The 18,210-nt window shown below is 38.6% G+C and overlaps 1 pseudogene; it reads right to left on the bottom strand.

Moving 5' to 3' along the window:
- Positions 1-11,873: 11,873 nt before the first annotated feature.
- Positions 11,874-17,956, bottom strand: LOC132350427 (large ribosomal subunit protein mL45-like; annotated as a pseudogene).
- Between the last annotated feature and the right edge of the window lie 254 nt (positions 17,957-18,210).

Consider the following 18,210-nt stretch of genomic DNA (forward strand, 5'->3'; position numbering starts at 1 on the left):
TACAGACTGAAAGTGAGGAGATGGAAAAAGATATTCCATGCAAATGGAAATCAAAAGAAAGCTGGAATAGCAATACTCATATCAGATAAAATAGACTTTAAAATAAAGAATGTTATAAGAGACAAGGAAGGATACTACATAATGATCAAGAGATCAATCCAAGAAGAAGATATAACAATTATAAATATATATGCACCCAACATAGGAGCACCTCAATAAATAAGACAACTGTTAACAGCTATAAAAGAGGAAGTCGACAGTAACACAATAATAGTGGGGGACTTTAACACCTCACTTAGACCAATGGACAGATCATCCAAACAGGAAATTAATAAGGAAACACAAGCTTTAAATGACACAATAGACCAGATAGATTTAATTGATATTTATAGGACATTCCATCCAAAAACATCAGATTACACTTTCTTCTCAAGTGCGCATGGAACATTCTCCAGGATAGGTCATATCTTGGCTCACAAATCAAGCCTCAGTAAATTTAAGAAAATTGAAATCATATCAAGCATCTTTTCTGACCACAACGCTATGAGATTAGAAATCAATTACAGGGGAAAAAAAGGTAAAAAACACAAACACATGGAGGCTAAACAATACGTTACTAAATAACCAAGAGATCACTGAAGACATCAAAGAGGAAATCAAAAAATACCTAGAGACAAATGACAATGAAAACACAACGATCCAAAACCTATGGGATGCAGCAAAAGCAGTTCTAAGATGGAAGTTTATAGCTATACAAACCTACCTCAAGAAACAAGAAAAATCTCAAATAAACAATCTAACCTTACACCTAAAGGAACTAGAGAAAGAAGAACAAACAAAACCCAAAGTTAGCAGAAGGAGAGAAATCATAAAGACCAGAGCAGAAATAAATGAAAGAGAAACAAAGAAAACAATAACAAAGATCAATAAAACTAAAAGCTGGTTCTTTGAGAAGATAAACAAAATTGATAAACCATTAGCCACACTCATCAAGAAAAAGAGGGAGAGGACTCAAATCAATAAAATTAGAAATGAAAAAGGAGAAATTACAACAGACACCGCAGAAATACAAAGCATCCTAAGAGACTACTACAAGCAACTCTATGCCAATAAAATGGACAACCTGGAAGAAATGGACAAATTCTTAGAAAGGTATAACCTTCCAAGACTGAACCAGGAAGAAATAGAAAATATGAACAGACCAATCACAAGTAATGAAATTGACACTGTGATTGCAAATCTTCCAACAAACAAAAGTCCAGGACCAGATGGCTTCACAGGTGAATTCTATCAAACATTTAGAGAAGAGCTAACACCCATCCTTCTCAAACTCTTCCAAAAAATAGCAGAGGAAGGAACACTCCCAAACTCATTCTCTGAGGCCACCATCACCCTGATACCAAAACCAGACAAAGATACTACAAAAAAAGAAAATTACCGACCAATATCACTGATTAATATAGATGCAAAACTCCTCAATAAAATACTAACAAACAGAATCCAACAACACATTAAAAGGATCATACACCATGATCAAGTGGGATTTATCCCAGAGATGCAAGGATTCTTCAATATACACAAATCAATCAGTGTGATACACCATATTAACAAATTGAAGAATAAAAACCATATGATCACCTCAATAGCTGCAGAAAAAGCTTCTGACAAAATTCAACACCCATTTATGATAAAAACTCTCCAGAAAGTGGGCATAGAGGGAACCTACCTCAACATAATAAAGGCCATGTATGACAAACCCACAGCAAACATCATTCTCAATGGTGAAAAACCGAAAGCATTTCCTCTAAGATCAGGAACGAGACAAGGATGTCCACTCTCACCACTATTATTCAACATAGTTTTGGAAGTCCTAGCCACGACAATCAGAGAACAAAAAGAAATAAAAGGCATACAAATTGGAAAAGAAGAAGTAAAACTGTCACTGTTTGCAGATGACATGATACTATACATAGAGAATCCTAAAGATGCCACCAGAAAACTACTAGAGCTAATCAATGAATTTGGTAAAGTTGCAGGATACAAAATTAATGCACAGAAATCTCTTGCATTCCTATACACTAATGATGAAAAATCTGAAAGAGAAATTAAAGAAACACTCCCATTTACCACTGCAACAAAAAGAATAAAATACCTAGGAATAAACCTACCTAGGGAGACAAAAGACCTCTATGCAGAAAGCTATAAGACACTGATGAAAGACATTAAAGATGATACCAACAGATGGAGAGATATACCATGTTCTTGGATTGGAAGAATCAATATTGTGAAAATGACTATACTACCCAAAGCAATCTATAGTTTCAATGCAATCCCTATCAAATTACCAAAGCCATTTTTTACAGAACTAGGACAAAAAATCTTAAAATTTGTATGGAGACACAAAAGACCCCAAATAGCCAAAGCAGTCTTGAGGAAAAAAAACGGAGCTGGAGGAATCAGACACCCTGACTTCAGACTATACTACAAAGCTACAGTAAGCAAGACAATATGGTACTGGCACAAAAACAGAAACATAGATCAATGGAACAAGATAGAAAGCCCAGAGATAAACCCACGCACCTATGGTCAACTAATGTATGACAAAGGAGGCAAGGATATACAATGGAGAAAAGACAGTCTCTTCAATAAGTGGTGCTGGGAAAACTGGACAGTTACATGTAAAAGAATAAAATTAGAACACTCCCTAACACCATACACAAAAATAAACTCAAAATGGATTCGAGACCTAAATGTAAGGCCAGACACTATAAAACTCTTAGAGGAAAACATAGGAAGAACACTCTTTGACATAAATCACAGCAAGATCTTTTTTGATCCACCTCCTAGAGTAATGGAAATAAAAACAAAAATAAACAAATGGGACCTAATGAAACTTAAAAACTTTTGCACAGCAAAAGAAACCATAAACAAGACGAAAAGGCAACCCTCAGAATGGGAGAAAATATTTGCAAACGAATCAATGGACAAAGGATTAATCTCCAAAATATATAAACAGCTCATGCAACTCAATATTAAAAAAAACAAACAACCCAACCCAAAAATGGGCAGAAGACCTAAATAGACTTTTCTCCAAAGAAGACATACAGATGGCCAAGAAGCACATGAAAAGCTGCTCAACATCACTAATTATTAGAGGAATGCAAATCAAAACTACAATGAGGTATCACCTCACACCAGTTAGAATGGGCATCATCAGAAAATCTACAAACAACAAATGCTGTAGAGGGTGTGGAGAAAAGTACTTGCACTGTTGGTGGGAATGTAAATTGATACAGCCACTATGGAGAACAGTATGGAGGTTCCTTAAAAAACTAAAAATAGAATTACCATATGACCCAGCAATCCCACTACTGGGCATATACCCAGAGAAAACCATAATTCAAAAAGACACATGCACCCCAACGTTCATTGCAGCACCACTTACAATAGCCAGGACATGGAAGCAACCTAAATGCCCATCGACAGATGAATGGATAAAGAAGAGGTGGTACATATATACAATGGAATATTACTCAGCCATAAAAAGGAATGAAATTGGGTCATTTGTAGAGACATGGATGGATCTAGAGACCGTCATACAGAGTGAAGTAAGTCAGAAAGAGAAAAACAAATATCGTATATTAACGCATATATGTGGAACCTAGATAAATGGTACAGATGAACCGGTTTGCAGGGCAGAAATTGAGACACTGATGTAGAGAACAAATGTATGGACACAAAGGGGGGAAAGCGGTGGTGGGTGGGGGTGGTGGGATGAATTGGGAGATTGGGATTGACATGTATACACTGATGTGTATAAAATGGATGACTAATAAGAACCTGCTCTATAAAAAAAAAGAAAAGAAAAATAAATAAATAAATAAGAAAGAAATAAAAACTTTTTTTAAAGTATGTAGGTAAATATTTACACCATGACAGACATTTGTAGCTTGTAAATATACCTTAGTCCACAAATTATAGAGTGAAATAATTATTACTTTTAAATTTCTCTTAATTCCACTGGATGGTGGGTATATTATTTGAATCAACTCAGGCCCCCCAACCCAGGTTTTTGAGGTGTGTGTCTGTGGGTACTGGGGTAAAGCTCCATGGTACTAAGGGTACAGAGATATCTGGCCCTTGATGCTGTCACCCATCCATTGTTGAGTGGTGTTTGGGCCCCAAAAGTCACCCCTAATTTCTCTTCATTCCTACCCGCAAAACTTCATCATGTCCTCTCTCTCAGTCTCTGAACTATGTTTCCTCCCCTCTGTGATATGTGAGGATTATCTGGGGCTGGACAAGGGGAGGACAGGCAAGGCACAAGCCTCCTTCTCTGGATGTCTCTGGCTTTGAGGTACTGGCAACTCCTATCACAACCAGGGGAGTCTTCATCACACCTGGTGCGCTCTTACTTCCTTTGTATTCTTCCAAATCTCTGTCTTCTGCATCTGGGCCTATGATACTGAATCTCAAGACTCAAGGTTTTTTCCCTTGTTTTCATGATCTGCTTCGTCATTCTTCAATGAGCAAATCAAGACAGACTGCTCAGCTGTCCAAAGGAAGAGAGGGTAGCAGTCACAGGTAATAACTGGTGGGGAAAAGAGGTGAGGCATCCATTAATATTTATAACTTTTTCCCACCCCAGATTTGTTAAGTGTGATTCCATATGCCCAAGAACTGGAGATACAGAGATGAATATGAGAAAGTGCTTGCCCTCTGGAAGTTCAGAGCCTATCAGGAATTGTAGAATCAAACAATCAACATAATAAGTAATTTTGGAGAAATGAACTTTCCAGAAGACTGAAAAACTGGATGAAAAAAATATATATTATTCATGGATACATGGACATTAACTCTGCTTTCTCCCTGCTGTTCTGTTCAAGGATCAGGAATGTTATAGACATTCCTTGAAACTAAAGCATATGGATTGCCAGAGTAAGTCTTGTCCTAAACAGTTCAAAAATTGCTGATTGCCCATCACATGCTTGGTCAATTATTGGTGTAGCAGTAATTGAGGTTTCTGGATTTGATAAGACTCTATCATGAATGCTGCCACCAGCAGTTCTCAAACGTGGTGATTTACAGTCTTATTGGCCTGGAATAAGCATGTTCTAGATGAGGTGCATCCTGACATTTGTTGAAGAGCAGGGATTCTGAATAATCACTTCAGGATATACACTCTACTCCCAAAATCTTCAAACAGTAGTTCACTTACAAAAGAATAGAGCTGGGGCTTTCCCTGGTGACGCAGTGGTTAAGAATCTGCCTGCCAGTGCAGGGGACACGGGTTCAAGCCCTGGCCTGGGAAGGTCCCACATGCCGTGGAGCAACTAAGCCCGTGCGCCACAATTACTGAGCCTACGCGTCTGGAGCCTGGGCTCCGCAACGGGAGAGGCGGCGACAGTGAGAGGCCCGCGCACCGCGATGAAGAGTGGATCCTGCTCGCCGCAACTGGAGAAAGCCCTCACACAGAAACGAAGAACCGACACAGCCAAAAATAAATATAAATAAATAAATAAATTTATAAAAAAGAAGAATAGAGCTGGGAAGGCAACCTGAAGATCTCTGCTGAATTTATTAATAATGAAACTACCGTCAATACATATAGGCAATGTTCCTCAGTCAACTGATAGGGAGGTATCTTAACTCATACCTAGCTCCCTGTGAGGTCCACTTCTTTTAGGAGCTCATTTCTAAACTTGACACAAAAGGAAAAGTTGCTGATATACAGTCATTTTCCTTTCTCTCAGGAAAATTATTAAGGACTAATATTTTTATGACAGGTTTGGAAGATTTCAACATACTCCAGGCTGTAGCAATTTGACATGAAACCTCAGAAGTGCACAAGTGGAGATTTGGTTACATCTTCAGATAGAAAACTTCTATTACCCAGGCAATCTTTAAGATTAAGTGCCGTATAGTCACCTATTTATATACATAGATAGAATCTGCTCTCAGTCATAAAATGACAGCCGGCAGCTTATCACCCACATAATCCCACCGTATCAGTGAACCAGAAGTCTGAGAAACTTCTGCCTTTCAGACCAAAATATCTGAACATAAACTCTAAGGAGACAGTACCTTAGATTTAGAGTTCCGGTTTGATTTAAACTTAATTGTTTTTATAAAAGAAAATCGATCTTTTTCCCCCAAAAAAGCTTCACTAGCTATTTTGCTAACTAAGAAATCTTACTGACAGTTATAGAACAACCAATGGGAGAGTAGCCGTGAAGGAACTGACACAATTGAATCCCTTTTATCTTTGCTGACAAACAAAATTCTAGAAAGGATGCCCTTGCCTTTGAATGGTTACAATTAATCTGCAAGCCTCCAGGGTGGAGGAACTGAAAGGTATTTGCAACTATTGCAAAGAAACAGAAAATAACTGGCTGTTCCCTTATTCCCCCTCTGGCTCACTCTGTAAATTTTCACTACCTAAGCAAAAGTGGTATTCTGAATATTGAGAGGCTTTATCTCATGGGGATGAGTTAAAACTTTCTGATACTGTTATGAAAATATCTATTATTGAATTGTCATAAGTTTGAAATAAATAGGATCAGCCTAAACGTACTGTTCTGTTTTCTGAGTTGGTCCCTAGCATTCTTATTAGCCAAAAACTTGGTGGGGGTACTTGGATTTTATCCACATACATAAACAGATTTTTAAACATAGAACACAAAAAGAATCAGAGTCCTAAAAAAAGGTCTGTGGTCATCAAACCATTGAGGCATCTGCTTATTAGTAAAAGTGCCATACGCAGCTGGAAACATTCTCTGGAAGTCAACCCCAGGATAATGGAAAGATAAAAGCAAATGATAGGTAGCAGAAGCTTTGGAAGACATGTAAAAGTTAGAGAATTTTTTTTCATGTGAAATATTGGTGGAATAAACTCAGCATCAACCTTTGATAGTAAAAACTCTTAGCAAAGTATAAAGACAGAGGGAATTCCTTTACATGGCAAAGGTACCCATCTACTAAACACCTACTACAAACCGAATAGTAATATGTAGAGGAATCCTTTTTGAGTCAGTAAGAAGGTAAGAAGCCTGCTATCCTGCTTAACAAATTCAAATGGAAGGTGCTGGGTAGTGCAGAAAGAAGAAAGGAAGGGAAAGAGGGAAAGAAGATTGGGAAAAAAGAAAGCAAGGGAGAGAAAGAGAGGTCAAGGGAAGGAGGAAGGAAAGAAGGAAAGAAAGAATACAAGGATTGGAGGAAAATAACAGCATTATTTTTTGCAAACAGTGTGTAATTTTCTATGCATAAAATTCAGGAGACTCTGCAGACCAAAAATTAGAGACAAAGAGCAAGTTCAGAATGTTTGCTGAACATAAAATCAATACAAAAAAGTCAATTACATTCCTGCATACAAATCACAAGCAATTAGAAAATGCAATTTTTTTAAAGATACCATTTAAATGACAAAGTAATCTATAAGATATTTGAAATAAATCTAGCAAAAGATGTCAGAATTTTACTGAGAAAAGTACAAAATTCTAAGGAAGGACTTAAAATTTAAGTATTTATGGATGGTAAGAATCAATATCTTAAAGATGTCACGTATTACCAAATTAATCTATAAATTAAATGTAATTTCAGACAAAATCTAACAGGATTTTTCATGCAACTTGACAAGGTGCTTCTAAAATTTATATGGAGGCAACCAGACAATTACAAGCAAAAAGACAATTCTGAGGGAAAAGGACAATGTAGGTGACTTACTATATCATATATAAAGATGTTATGCAGGGATAGTAATTAAGAAATTACAGTATTTGCCAAGAACAGACAATCAGAAGAGTAGAACAAAATAGAGAGCCCAGAAACTAATTCTTGCTTAAATGGACCTAAATTTACATAATATAACAGAGATGAAGTCATGAATCAAGGAGGAGGTGGATGGACTCTTCAATAAATGATGCTGGAAGAGCAAGTTAACCAGGTGGACACTAAGTGCTCAACAATTTTCCTCTCCTACTAGACAGACTGAAGTCAACACTTCCACACTACCTTGCTGCTGGTCAGGCCACGTGACAGGCTATGACAACGACCTATGTGCAGAAATGATATGAGCAGGAGTGGGAGCTCCCTGCACTCCCTTCCTACAACGCTAACAGAGGAAGCTGTATATTCTGAAAAAAATGGCAGAGCTACTTCCGCCTGGGTCTTTGAGAGACCTGTGGAGCAAAGAACCAACTGTGCTCACCCCACCCCAGAATGGCCACCAATGTTGCACACTTATAAGAAAGCAACAAATCTTTATTGTGTTAAGCCATTAAGATTTAGAGCTTAGTTTGTTACAGCAACATAACTAGCTGATCCTGATAGTGCAGTTATCCTATGTGCTAACTAAAGAACGTCACTCACCATCAAGCTCTACAAGGATTAGGTCATTAGCCACCACAGTATCTGACTTTAACGCACCCGAAAGGAGTTCAGGTGGAGATCAGGACTGAGGCATTCTATGCTCTGGGAAAAACTGGCAAAACAAGCCTTCAGATAGTTAGATATTTTCAGGAGAAAATTTTACAAACCTAATTTCTTGCATCTTCTCATACCCACTAAAAAGCACTAAAATCATTAATGGAGACATCTGCTCCTCATGAGTAGCAGCAACCCTCTACCAAGATGCGTGCTGGATTGCACGTACCCCTTCACCAAAATCATATGTATGCTGACCTTCACCCCTACCTCTTTGGAGCAGTTCCTCAGAGCTATCTGAGAGGCTGTCTCCCAGGCTACAGTCCACAGTAAGTCCCCAAATAAAGTTGAACTCACAGTTCTCTCATTGTGCAGTTATTTTCAGTCGACGTATGGAAAAAAATAAATAAAACTAGATCCCTACCTCAGGCCACAAGTGGATTTTAATTTAATTTAGACCTAAATATGAAAAAGAAAAACTTTAAAAATTTTTAGAAGAAAATATAAAAGGATACCCTTCTGACCATAGGGCATAGAAGAGTTCTTAAATAAAATACAAAACTCAAACCATAAAAAAAAAACTGATAAATTTGAGTACATTAAAATTGTAAAACTTCGCTACAACAAAAGACACTATAAACAGAGTAAAAAAACAAATTCAATTTGGAGAAGCTATTTGCGACCACATAACCAAAAAAGATTAGTATCTAGTTTACATAGAAATCTGTAAAATGATAATATATCACACCCTGAATAAAGAATAGAAATAAATATTCATATTCTAATAAATATAATTTAAAAGTACACACATTATATATAAATTATGTATAGTATATATTAGAATAAAAAGAAATATAATACAATAATATTTAACTAAATGAAGTAGATGCAGATGCTTGTGATCAGAGAAACAACTTAATAGCTATGACTTGTGGCCTGATAATCTGCTCTGCCCCTTAGTGCTTCTCAGTGCTGGAGATCTATGTACCAGTTTTTTTCAAGTCTGGTCCTTTATGTTTCCCTTAGGAATTTTTTCCCCTAATGAGATTATAAACTGTCAAGGATGGGGTTGAATTCTGCAACCCACATGCCTATTCTGCCTGCAGGTGTTTTTGGCTTACCTGGCATGACGCTTTTTCAAAGATTTAATTTGAATATCTCTAAGTAAAGCTGTGAATCTCCTCCATTCACAATAGGCCCCACTATTCTCTACAGTCTTATTTTCAGCACAAGTCCACATATTTCTTAGCTTCCTGATCTCTATATGCATTAGAGTTATGATTTCTGCCTATGGGCAGTGATTAGCCTTCATTTTTTTAATGGATAAATCTATAAAGTCACTAATGGCCAGACAGTGTGCTATTTGCTGGAGCAATGCAAATAAAACACAGTCCCTGTCTTTGTTGGAGCTCAAAGCCTATTAGAGACAGACATAAGAAAAGAAATTGTAACACTAGTGAGTGCAATTAGAGCTATACACAAGGTAGCTCCAATAGCTAGGAGAGACTGAAAAGCAAAGGTAGGAGGGTGGAGGGGTGAGTAGAGGCTGTGTATAAAGGCTCCTTAGAGGAGATGATACCAGAATTACATTCTGAAAAATAAATTCCCAGGCAATCAAAAGGGAAATGAGCATTCCTGGAAGAGGGAACCTCATATCTAAAATCACAGGTAATCTGTATGGGGAGCACATCAAGTATGAGAAGGTAATGGGAGATGAGGCAGCAGCTCAATTATAAAGGGCCTTGTATGACTTCAGTTAAAACTGTGGCTCTACTGCTTGTTAAATGACTGACTTTAGACAATTTGTTTAACCTTTGTGTGTCTCAGTTTCCTCAAGAATCAAGTACAGATAATATTTTCTTCCAGTGTTCCAATGAGGGTTTAATGTGACAATGTTTGGTTAAATTCTTAGCATAGTACCTAGTACAATGAGATGCTATCAGGAAATGTTAGTTTAATCTAACGCATAGGGCAGTTCTCCAGGCCTTCTGGTCACTTTGATAGCCTTTCTATGGGGACCCATTACAGCATTTCTTCTTAATGTTTACCTGTAGTCTCTAATTTTTCAATGATAAACACATATGACTTTCATAATAGAATTAAATAAAGCTTTTTTATAATGATGACTTTTTGGTAGGCATAGACAAGCTTATTTTAAAATTTATACAGAAAGGCAAAAAACTTAAAGTCGGTAAAACAATTTTGGAAAATAACAAAGTTGGAAGAATCACTCTATTTAGGCTAGAATGTCAAGGCTTACTCCACAGCTACAATTATTAAGAGAGTGTGATATCTGGCAGAGGGCTAGACACATAGATCAGTGGAACAGAACAGAAAACCCAGAAATAGACCTACAGCGAGAGAAAGAGAGATTGACCGATTAATTTTTAAAATTGGTTCACAAAGTTGTGAGGGGCTAGAAAATTCAAAATCTTGCAGAGCAGGCCAAGCCAGGCTGGAGAACCAGTGAAGAGTTGATTTTGCAGTCTTGAATATGAAAGCAGTAAATCCAGAGGCAGAATTCCTTCCTCCCTGGGGAAATCTCAGACTTTTCTCTTAAGACTTTCAACTGATTGAATGAAGCCCATCCACATTATGGAGGGAAATCTGATTTACTCAAAGTCTACTGTGTAAATATTAATTGCATCTAGAAAAATACCTTCACAGCAATATCAGACTGGTGTTTGGTAGAGGGAGGGGGAGTGGGGTTTGTTTTTTGTTTTGTTTTTTGAGGGATAAATTATTTCTTTGGATTTACATTCCCCTATGAAATACAAATGATGACTCAGTGAGTCAATGTATGAGAAAAGACCCTCTTAATGACACCATCTTTTATAAACACTAATTATTTTTCCCAAGTCTGGATTTCCTGGAAGTCACATCACTCACAATGAAGCTTATCTTCCATTTCTGCCATTTTAAAGGCAGGCCTACTTCTAGCCTGAACCAGGAGAAATACAGAACCCACAATTTGTCCAACACCCTGACAGTGTTTTATTTCAAACTCTGATCCCTGCCCTGTGATTAGAAAGAAAATTCTGCCAGTTTGCTCCTGACAGTCTCTGCTGTGGGAAAAACTGGTATCAGATGTTCTCTGAAACATACTGTCTTTCATCTAGACTCAGAAGCTAGATGTGCAATTAGTAGAAGGAGGAAGAGGTGGTGGTAGAGGAGGGGGAGGAAGAGGAAAAGGAGGAAGGGAAGGGGGAGGAGGAGGAGGAGGAGGAGAAGGAGGTGCATGGCTGTGCATACCAGCCACCCACCTGAGCCCAGCCATCAGTCATGGTTGTTGAGGATGAGACGGCTAAACAGACCTAAGCAGGATGGGAGAGAACCAAGGTGGTTCCTTCTACAGCATCGTGGAGATGGATGACTTCACAGCTGCCCGATTCACAGACTTCTCTGCTTCCAGCCACCTCACCCATGCTTCATCTCAGGAGTCATTTTTGCCATTAGGTTAGCTGAGGCTTATGGGCTTCTCCTTGTGGTTCTTCCCACAGTTTCAGCTGGGGGCCAGGGATCATTCCTGTCTTAAGGTGGGGCTGCTTAGGAAGTATCCATGGGGGTACTGTTGCATAATCCAGCTCCCAAAGGGATTTATCAGGTGCTTTGCAAATACAGCATACTCCAGGACATCATTGGCCACATCTTCCTGCCCATACATCAAACAGCCAAACTGCTCATAGACAGTCAGAGTCTGCTGGATGTGCATGAGGACAGCGACCTGGCCATACATGTTGCCCTGGTTTCACAGACTTCAGCAGTGAATCTGAGCCACTGGAGTGGCTCTAAAGATTCTACAAAGTTCTGGCAGATGGGCTTATGTTTGATGTCCCAGACCACATCCAGAAAACAGTGATCAGTCACCAAGGTGTGAAGCCAGTCGTGATCTAAGTTGTTTAGATAAATGTGAGCGTCAATGAAGATATCCTTAGCTTTTTCAGGGAAGTCCTTCCTTTTAAAATTAGCATCATATTCTTTTATCTTCCGCATGGACAGTTGTGAGGCAACATTCTTCTTCCATTGCTCAGTGCTCTGTGTCAGGCTTCCTTTGAAAGAAATGGCATGAGAGCATCACCCTCAGGAGGAACACAGGCATCAAAGACACCAGCTGTACAGGTCAGATGTGTGAGATGCTCCAAACGTTCCAGAGGCATGACCAGTCCCACTTTCTGGACATTCTATAAACTCCTTTTCTGATTCATATTTGGGTTCACAAGTAGGGGGTATGAAACGCTTTTTAGTTCTCACTAGAACTACAGCTATGTACTGAGTCACCAGGACTGGCTGCAGAGACCACCATTCTAATGGCCTGGATAAGCAAGACAACCTCTCCCGGCATGGGGGCTGCCATTTTTTTCATGCAAGGGCCTCTGGAATGGGGACTAAGAGTGAAGAGCCTGGGACAGGTGAGAAGGCGCATAGGGTGGAGCTAGCTCCATATGGAATCCAACTGCGTACCATAACCTAGCCAAATTGACACATAAAATTAAACATGACAGTAGCTTTTTCTGATAGCCAAAAAATAGAAACGGATTAGTGACTAAACAAACTTGTACATCAATACCATGGAATACCACTCAGCAATTAAAAAAAAAAAAGAGCAAACCATTGTTGCAGGCAACAACTTGGATGGACCTGAAAGGCATGCTAAGTAAAATAAGCCAGTCTCAAAAGGTACTGTATGATTCCATTTTGTCATTTAATTTTAAAATAACAAAATTATGCAGATGGAGAACAGATTGGGTTTAGGAATGGGGACAGGGGATAGGTATGGCTATAAAGGGCTTGTAAGCAAGACTGATGGAACAGTTCTATATCCTGACTGTGGTGGTGACTACACAAATCTACAAATGGGATGAAATTGCATAGAACTATACACACACACACACACACACACACACACAATTGGTAAAATCTGTGTAACCTCAGTAGATTCTACAAATGCCATTTGCCTGGTTGTAATATTATACTATGGTTGCCCTTAAGGAACTGGGTGAAGGATACATGAGACCTCTTTCTATATTATTTTTGCAAATTCCTGTGAATCTACAATTATTTCAAATTAGAAGTTTTAAAAAGTGCGGGGGTTTAATTTGGTTAGGTTGTACCCAACCAAATTAATTATTCACAACTATCTGTGACCTGCTCACTGTACATCAACTATATTATATAGATTTTCTATTGGTAATTTTGTGCTCCATTTTTAAAATCCATGAGCCTCTGAATGTTTCTCCAAAACGTGTAAAAGATTAATCATGGTCAGCCCTATTGGCAGACACCAAAAGAAGCTTGTAACCATCGATCTCTATTACACAATTTATTTATTTATGGATGCTTCTCTTCTTTTACCCATAATTTCCTACTCGTGGAGGGAGGGAGGCAGGGAGTTTTCTTTGGCTGACTTGGTGTTTGGCAGCCACTTCATAGTGAAACTGGTCTGTGCTGGGCAACTGAGATGCAAACCAGCAGGTACAGAGAGAGAACGACAGATCTGGAAGACAAAGATTCCTGTCCAGATCTACACCTTGCACACAACGAAACCGCAGAAATGACTACTAATATAGTGCAAGGTGGGGAGGGGCATAGTTTTTCCATCAGTAAAACTTTGATGCCAAGGGGGCCATGTGCCCAACGCAGAAGGCAGAGGGCTGGTGTTAAAAGGAGCCATCTAAAATTAAATTGTGATTAAGTACCAGGATCGAATTACAAGATAAATTTCAAACAGTAATAAAAGTTTGCAAAGTCCTAGGTTAGTTTTCTGAAAATGTAAATTGATACGCATTTACATATCTTACATGTATCTATATGATTCCCCAATCAGATTGTAAGTTCCTCAAAAGTTGAACCCTAGAGTGGCTGGTCTAGTTTGCTGCAAGTACTAGCATTCAATAAATTACAGAAGATACTGTACTACTACTCACATGTGCTTAGTACCTAGTTTTGGCGTTCTTTTGCACATGCAAATTCATTCTGTTTAATCCTCACAATTATGCCATTAGCACATCTTATTGCCTGCATTTTGCAGACGTGGAAAAGCACTCAGAAAGTTTTAGTGACATGCTCAAGGATTTATATAGGCAATAAGTGGGAGGACTGACAGTCAAATATAGGTCTGTGTGTCTGGCCCTAAGACCGTGTTCTCTCAATAGCAATCAATAGTTCATGATTATAGTTCTAATGACACAAAAAGTTCCTTAAGTTGCTTTCTGAATCAAGCAATAGTAAGTTATGTTCTATATCATTTTAGTGTTAATTGAAATTGGGAAGTCTGGATATAGTAACTCTTTATAGAGAATATAATTGGTCTATAGTGCTTCCCAACATAAAAAATGATATTAGTTAGAGGGAGAGAAGGGAAAGGAAAAAAACTGAAAAGAGGAAAGAAAGGAAGGTTGACTCTGTGCTGGCTTTAGAAAGGAGCTTTATCCAAGTTTCAGAGCACTGTGAGGTTATTGCAAATTCTGAATTATAGCAGTTTCCAATTACAAAACTATTTTGGTGACATCTTAAAACTTGCAGGTAGTATTAGGAACTTGTGTTGAAGGACAACACAGATTGTTTGTGTCAGCAATAGAAGGTACAAGTCCTGCCCCATGCAAAATTTTTACTTCTACCAAGTAATTCCAGAGGCATTTTTTATAATTAAGGGGTAATATAAAACAAAACAAAAATATCTGATACAGCCTCTCAAATAGAGCATAGGATTAGAGCTGAAGTCTAATGTAAAATGTGGAGTGAACTGCATTAGCTGCTGAAAATGTAGAACTTAACCTGAGTCCTGTACTCCTGGAAAACAGGGATGATCAATACATCCTTTTGTATTTCAGAAAACAGCTTACTGCAAAGAATCACCCTTTCACATGTAACTTATATATAAGATGTTACAGAAAAACCCAAAGAAACCTTTTGGCCAACCCAATAAAACCCACGGATGACCCCACTGTTTATCTATGACAAGGCCAGACACAGACCCTTGAAATTTCCATTCTTTGTCTTATAAAATATTGGTTGAACTATTTGTCCCCACTGAACAATCTGGACACTAACGTGACTTGACCAAACTTTCATCAGGCTTCTCTCCTTCCCCCGGGACCCTGAACTGTGGCCCACCCTTGAGCTTGAGCAAGCACTGGGACACAGAACAAAACCCCTTAACAGCCTCTCCTGAGAATCAGCTGACCACAGAAAAAAAGACATTTTCTGCTGAACTGACCAATCAATCCCCTGCTCCCCCGACTCCCCACACTCAGATCTTTCTAGCCTTGTTTATTCCTCCCTTTAAAAGAAATCCCTTTCTGCCTGGCCTTGGCAACATTTGTAGATACTATGGTCAGAGTCTTCTGTTGCAGTAGTTCCTTTCCTCTTACTGTAACAGTCCCCCCCTCCTCTCAACTGCAATAGTCTTTTCAAATAGAGTCCCTCCTTACCTAAGTCTGGATTTGTTTTTTATTTGACACTGCCTAAAGATGGAGTTTCTAATATTTTAGGAAGTATTTTTCTCCTCTGTCAAAGTTTGCTTTTATTTATGATTTCTCTTTTATGGATTTTAAGTATTCATGCCTGGTTCAGAAGTCACACAGGCAGAGGGATCAAACCCTCTAAGGGTATTAACAAGCTTCCCACATACCTCTTAGGTTAAAATGGAAATGAATAGGTAGGAGGGCTGCTTCCATATGCAAACACCTCCAGATAATCAATTCTATTCTAATATCTTGCTGGCTGCAGAATTACAGCTTCTGGGCCATTTAATTCACTTCCAGCTAATGCCTGAGGTGCCAATGCATACCAAAGGAAAAAGAAAAAGTAGATCAAACTAAAATATTTCCTTAGCTCACAGCAAATTAAAAGCCTGGCCAACTCCAAGTTTCACAGAACATCTTTGTCATCTTATCCCTGAACTGGCCCAAATAAAAAGTTTGCTAGTGTTTACAAACTATCAACTTTGCACCTTGAAAATATTTATGTTATCACAGAAGTTTCAATGGCATTATTCTCAAAAACGAAAGTGAGGATACCGTAGACTGGCAAAGGGTATTTTTGGCTAGTGCATTTAATAATAGGTAAAGTCATAAGTAAGTTAAAAATTGTAGATCACATTTAATTATGCATATTTAATGAATTACTTACTGAAATCATAGCTAACTTTAAACATCCAGAGTATGTAGTATCTATAGTCATAGGGTGCTTTTGCTGATTCTTGCTCAGAAGTTTCTGGTACACACTGTCATGGTCGCCAGGATCAGCAGTGTGCTGCGAAATGTTTAAAAACTGGCTCTGGGGGAGAGGGTAGGCCCTGATGGGTTGCACTTGCCAATTTCCATGGTGTAATTACTCCCACCATGGCTCATTTGAAGCTATCAATGTGACTGCACTTGGAGTTGAGAAAGAGATGTTCAGCAACACACCGTAAAGATACAATAGAAGTAAATAACCTCAAGAGAGCATAATAATAAAATGAAGTAAGATAATTAGGAAGTGATGAGTTTTGAGTATATATAATTTTGGGTTTTAATATAACATTTAACTGTAAGTTTGTGTAATTTAACTTTTAATAATGGCTGTGTGAAACAGCAGGCTTGCAAAATCCCTGGAAATTTAACAGTTTCTGTAGTGCCCACTAGTAAGTCCAGGATCCATCCCTCACTTTGGCTACAACCCCTAGAGGACTAGGTAACATTATTTAAGACAGAAATGATTTGGCTCACAGAAGCTTAAAGGATTTTACTGGCCAAAAGGCATATACTACCTGTGGTGGGTTGAACTGTGGCTCCCAAAATACATGTCCAACTGGATCCTGTGAATGTGAGCTTATTTGGAAAAAGGTCTTTGTTGATGGAATTAAGTATCTCAAGATGCGATCATCCTGGATTATCTGGGTGGGCCCTAAATCCAATGACCCATGTCCTGATGAGAGCAGACAGACAGAAGAAGAGAACACACAGAGACACAGGGAGGACGTCCACATAAAGAAGGAAGCAGAGACTGGAGTGATCCATTTACAAGCCAAGGAATGCCAAGCACTGCCAGCAGCCACCAGAAGCTAGGAGAGAGGCATGGGACAATTCTCCCTCCTAGCCTCCAGAAGGAACCAACCCTGCTGACATCTTGATTTTGGCTGGCTAGCCTCCAGAACTGTGAGAAAATTAATTTCTGTTTTTTTAAGCCACCAAGTTTGTGGCAACTTATTATGACAGCCTTAGGAAACTCATACACTACCCCATGACAATTAGTCTTGGTCAAACTGGGCTCAGAGAAAGAGGCTTTGGAGACTTTAAAAGCTATACATTAATAACTTGGAAAATTATGCAGCACTGTAATCATGTACAGTCATAGTGGAGGAGACGGGTGAAGTTTCAAGGGGAAGACAGCTTACTGGTGGTATTCTTCTCTGCCATAAAATGTCATCTCAATACTCCTTATAGATCAGGCGTGGCTAGACTCCCTGGTGACCCAGACATAACCTCAAACGTACCAACAGCCAAGGCTTATCTACCAGGTGGGGGGAACAGATGTTCTTAAATTTCTCAGCCATAGCCTTCTTTTTTACCTCCAGAGGTTCTACTCCTGTTTTACAGAATATTCTAGTTCTATTAACTGGGAAACAAAAGGGTAAGGAAAAAAAAAAAAACTGTGATATGTAAACATCCAAGAGACCTTGAAAAGAGTAGGAGATTTGAAATTTTACCATGGATTATGATTATTAATCTGACTACATAATTTGTGGGGCCCAGTGCAAAATCTCAAGATAGTTCTAGCAGAGCATTAAACCAAGTGAGAGCCCCTCTA

The sequence above is a fragment of the Balaenoptera ricei genome, chromosome 16, assembly GCF_028023285.1.
Source record: "Balaenoptera ricei isolate mBalRic1 chromosome 16, mBalRic1.hap2, whole genome shotgun sequence".
Lineage (NCBI taxonomy): Eukaryota > Metazoa > Chordata > Mammalia > Artiodactyla > Balaenopteridae > Balaenoptera > Balaenoptera ricei.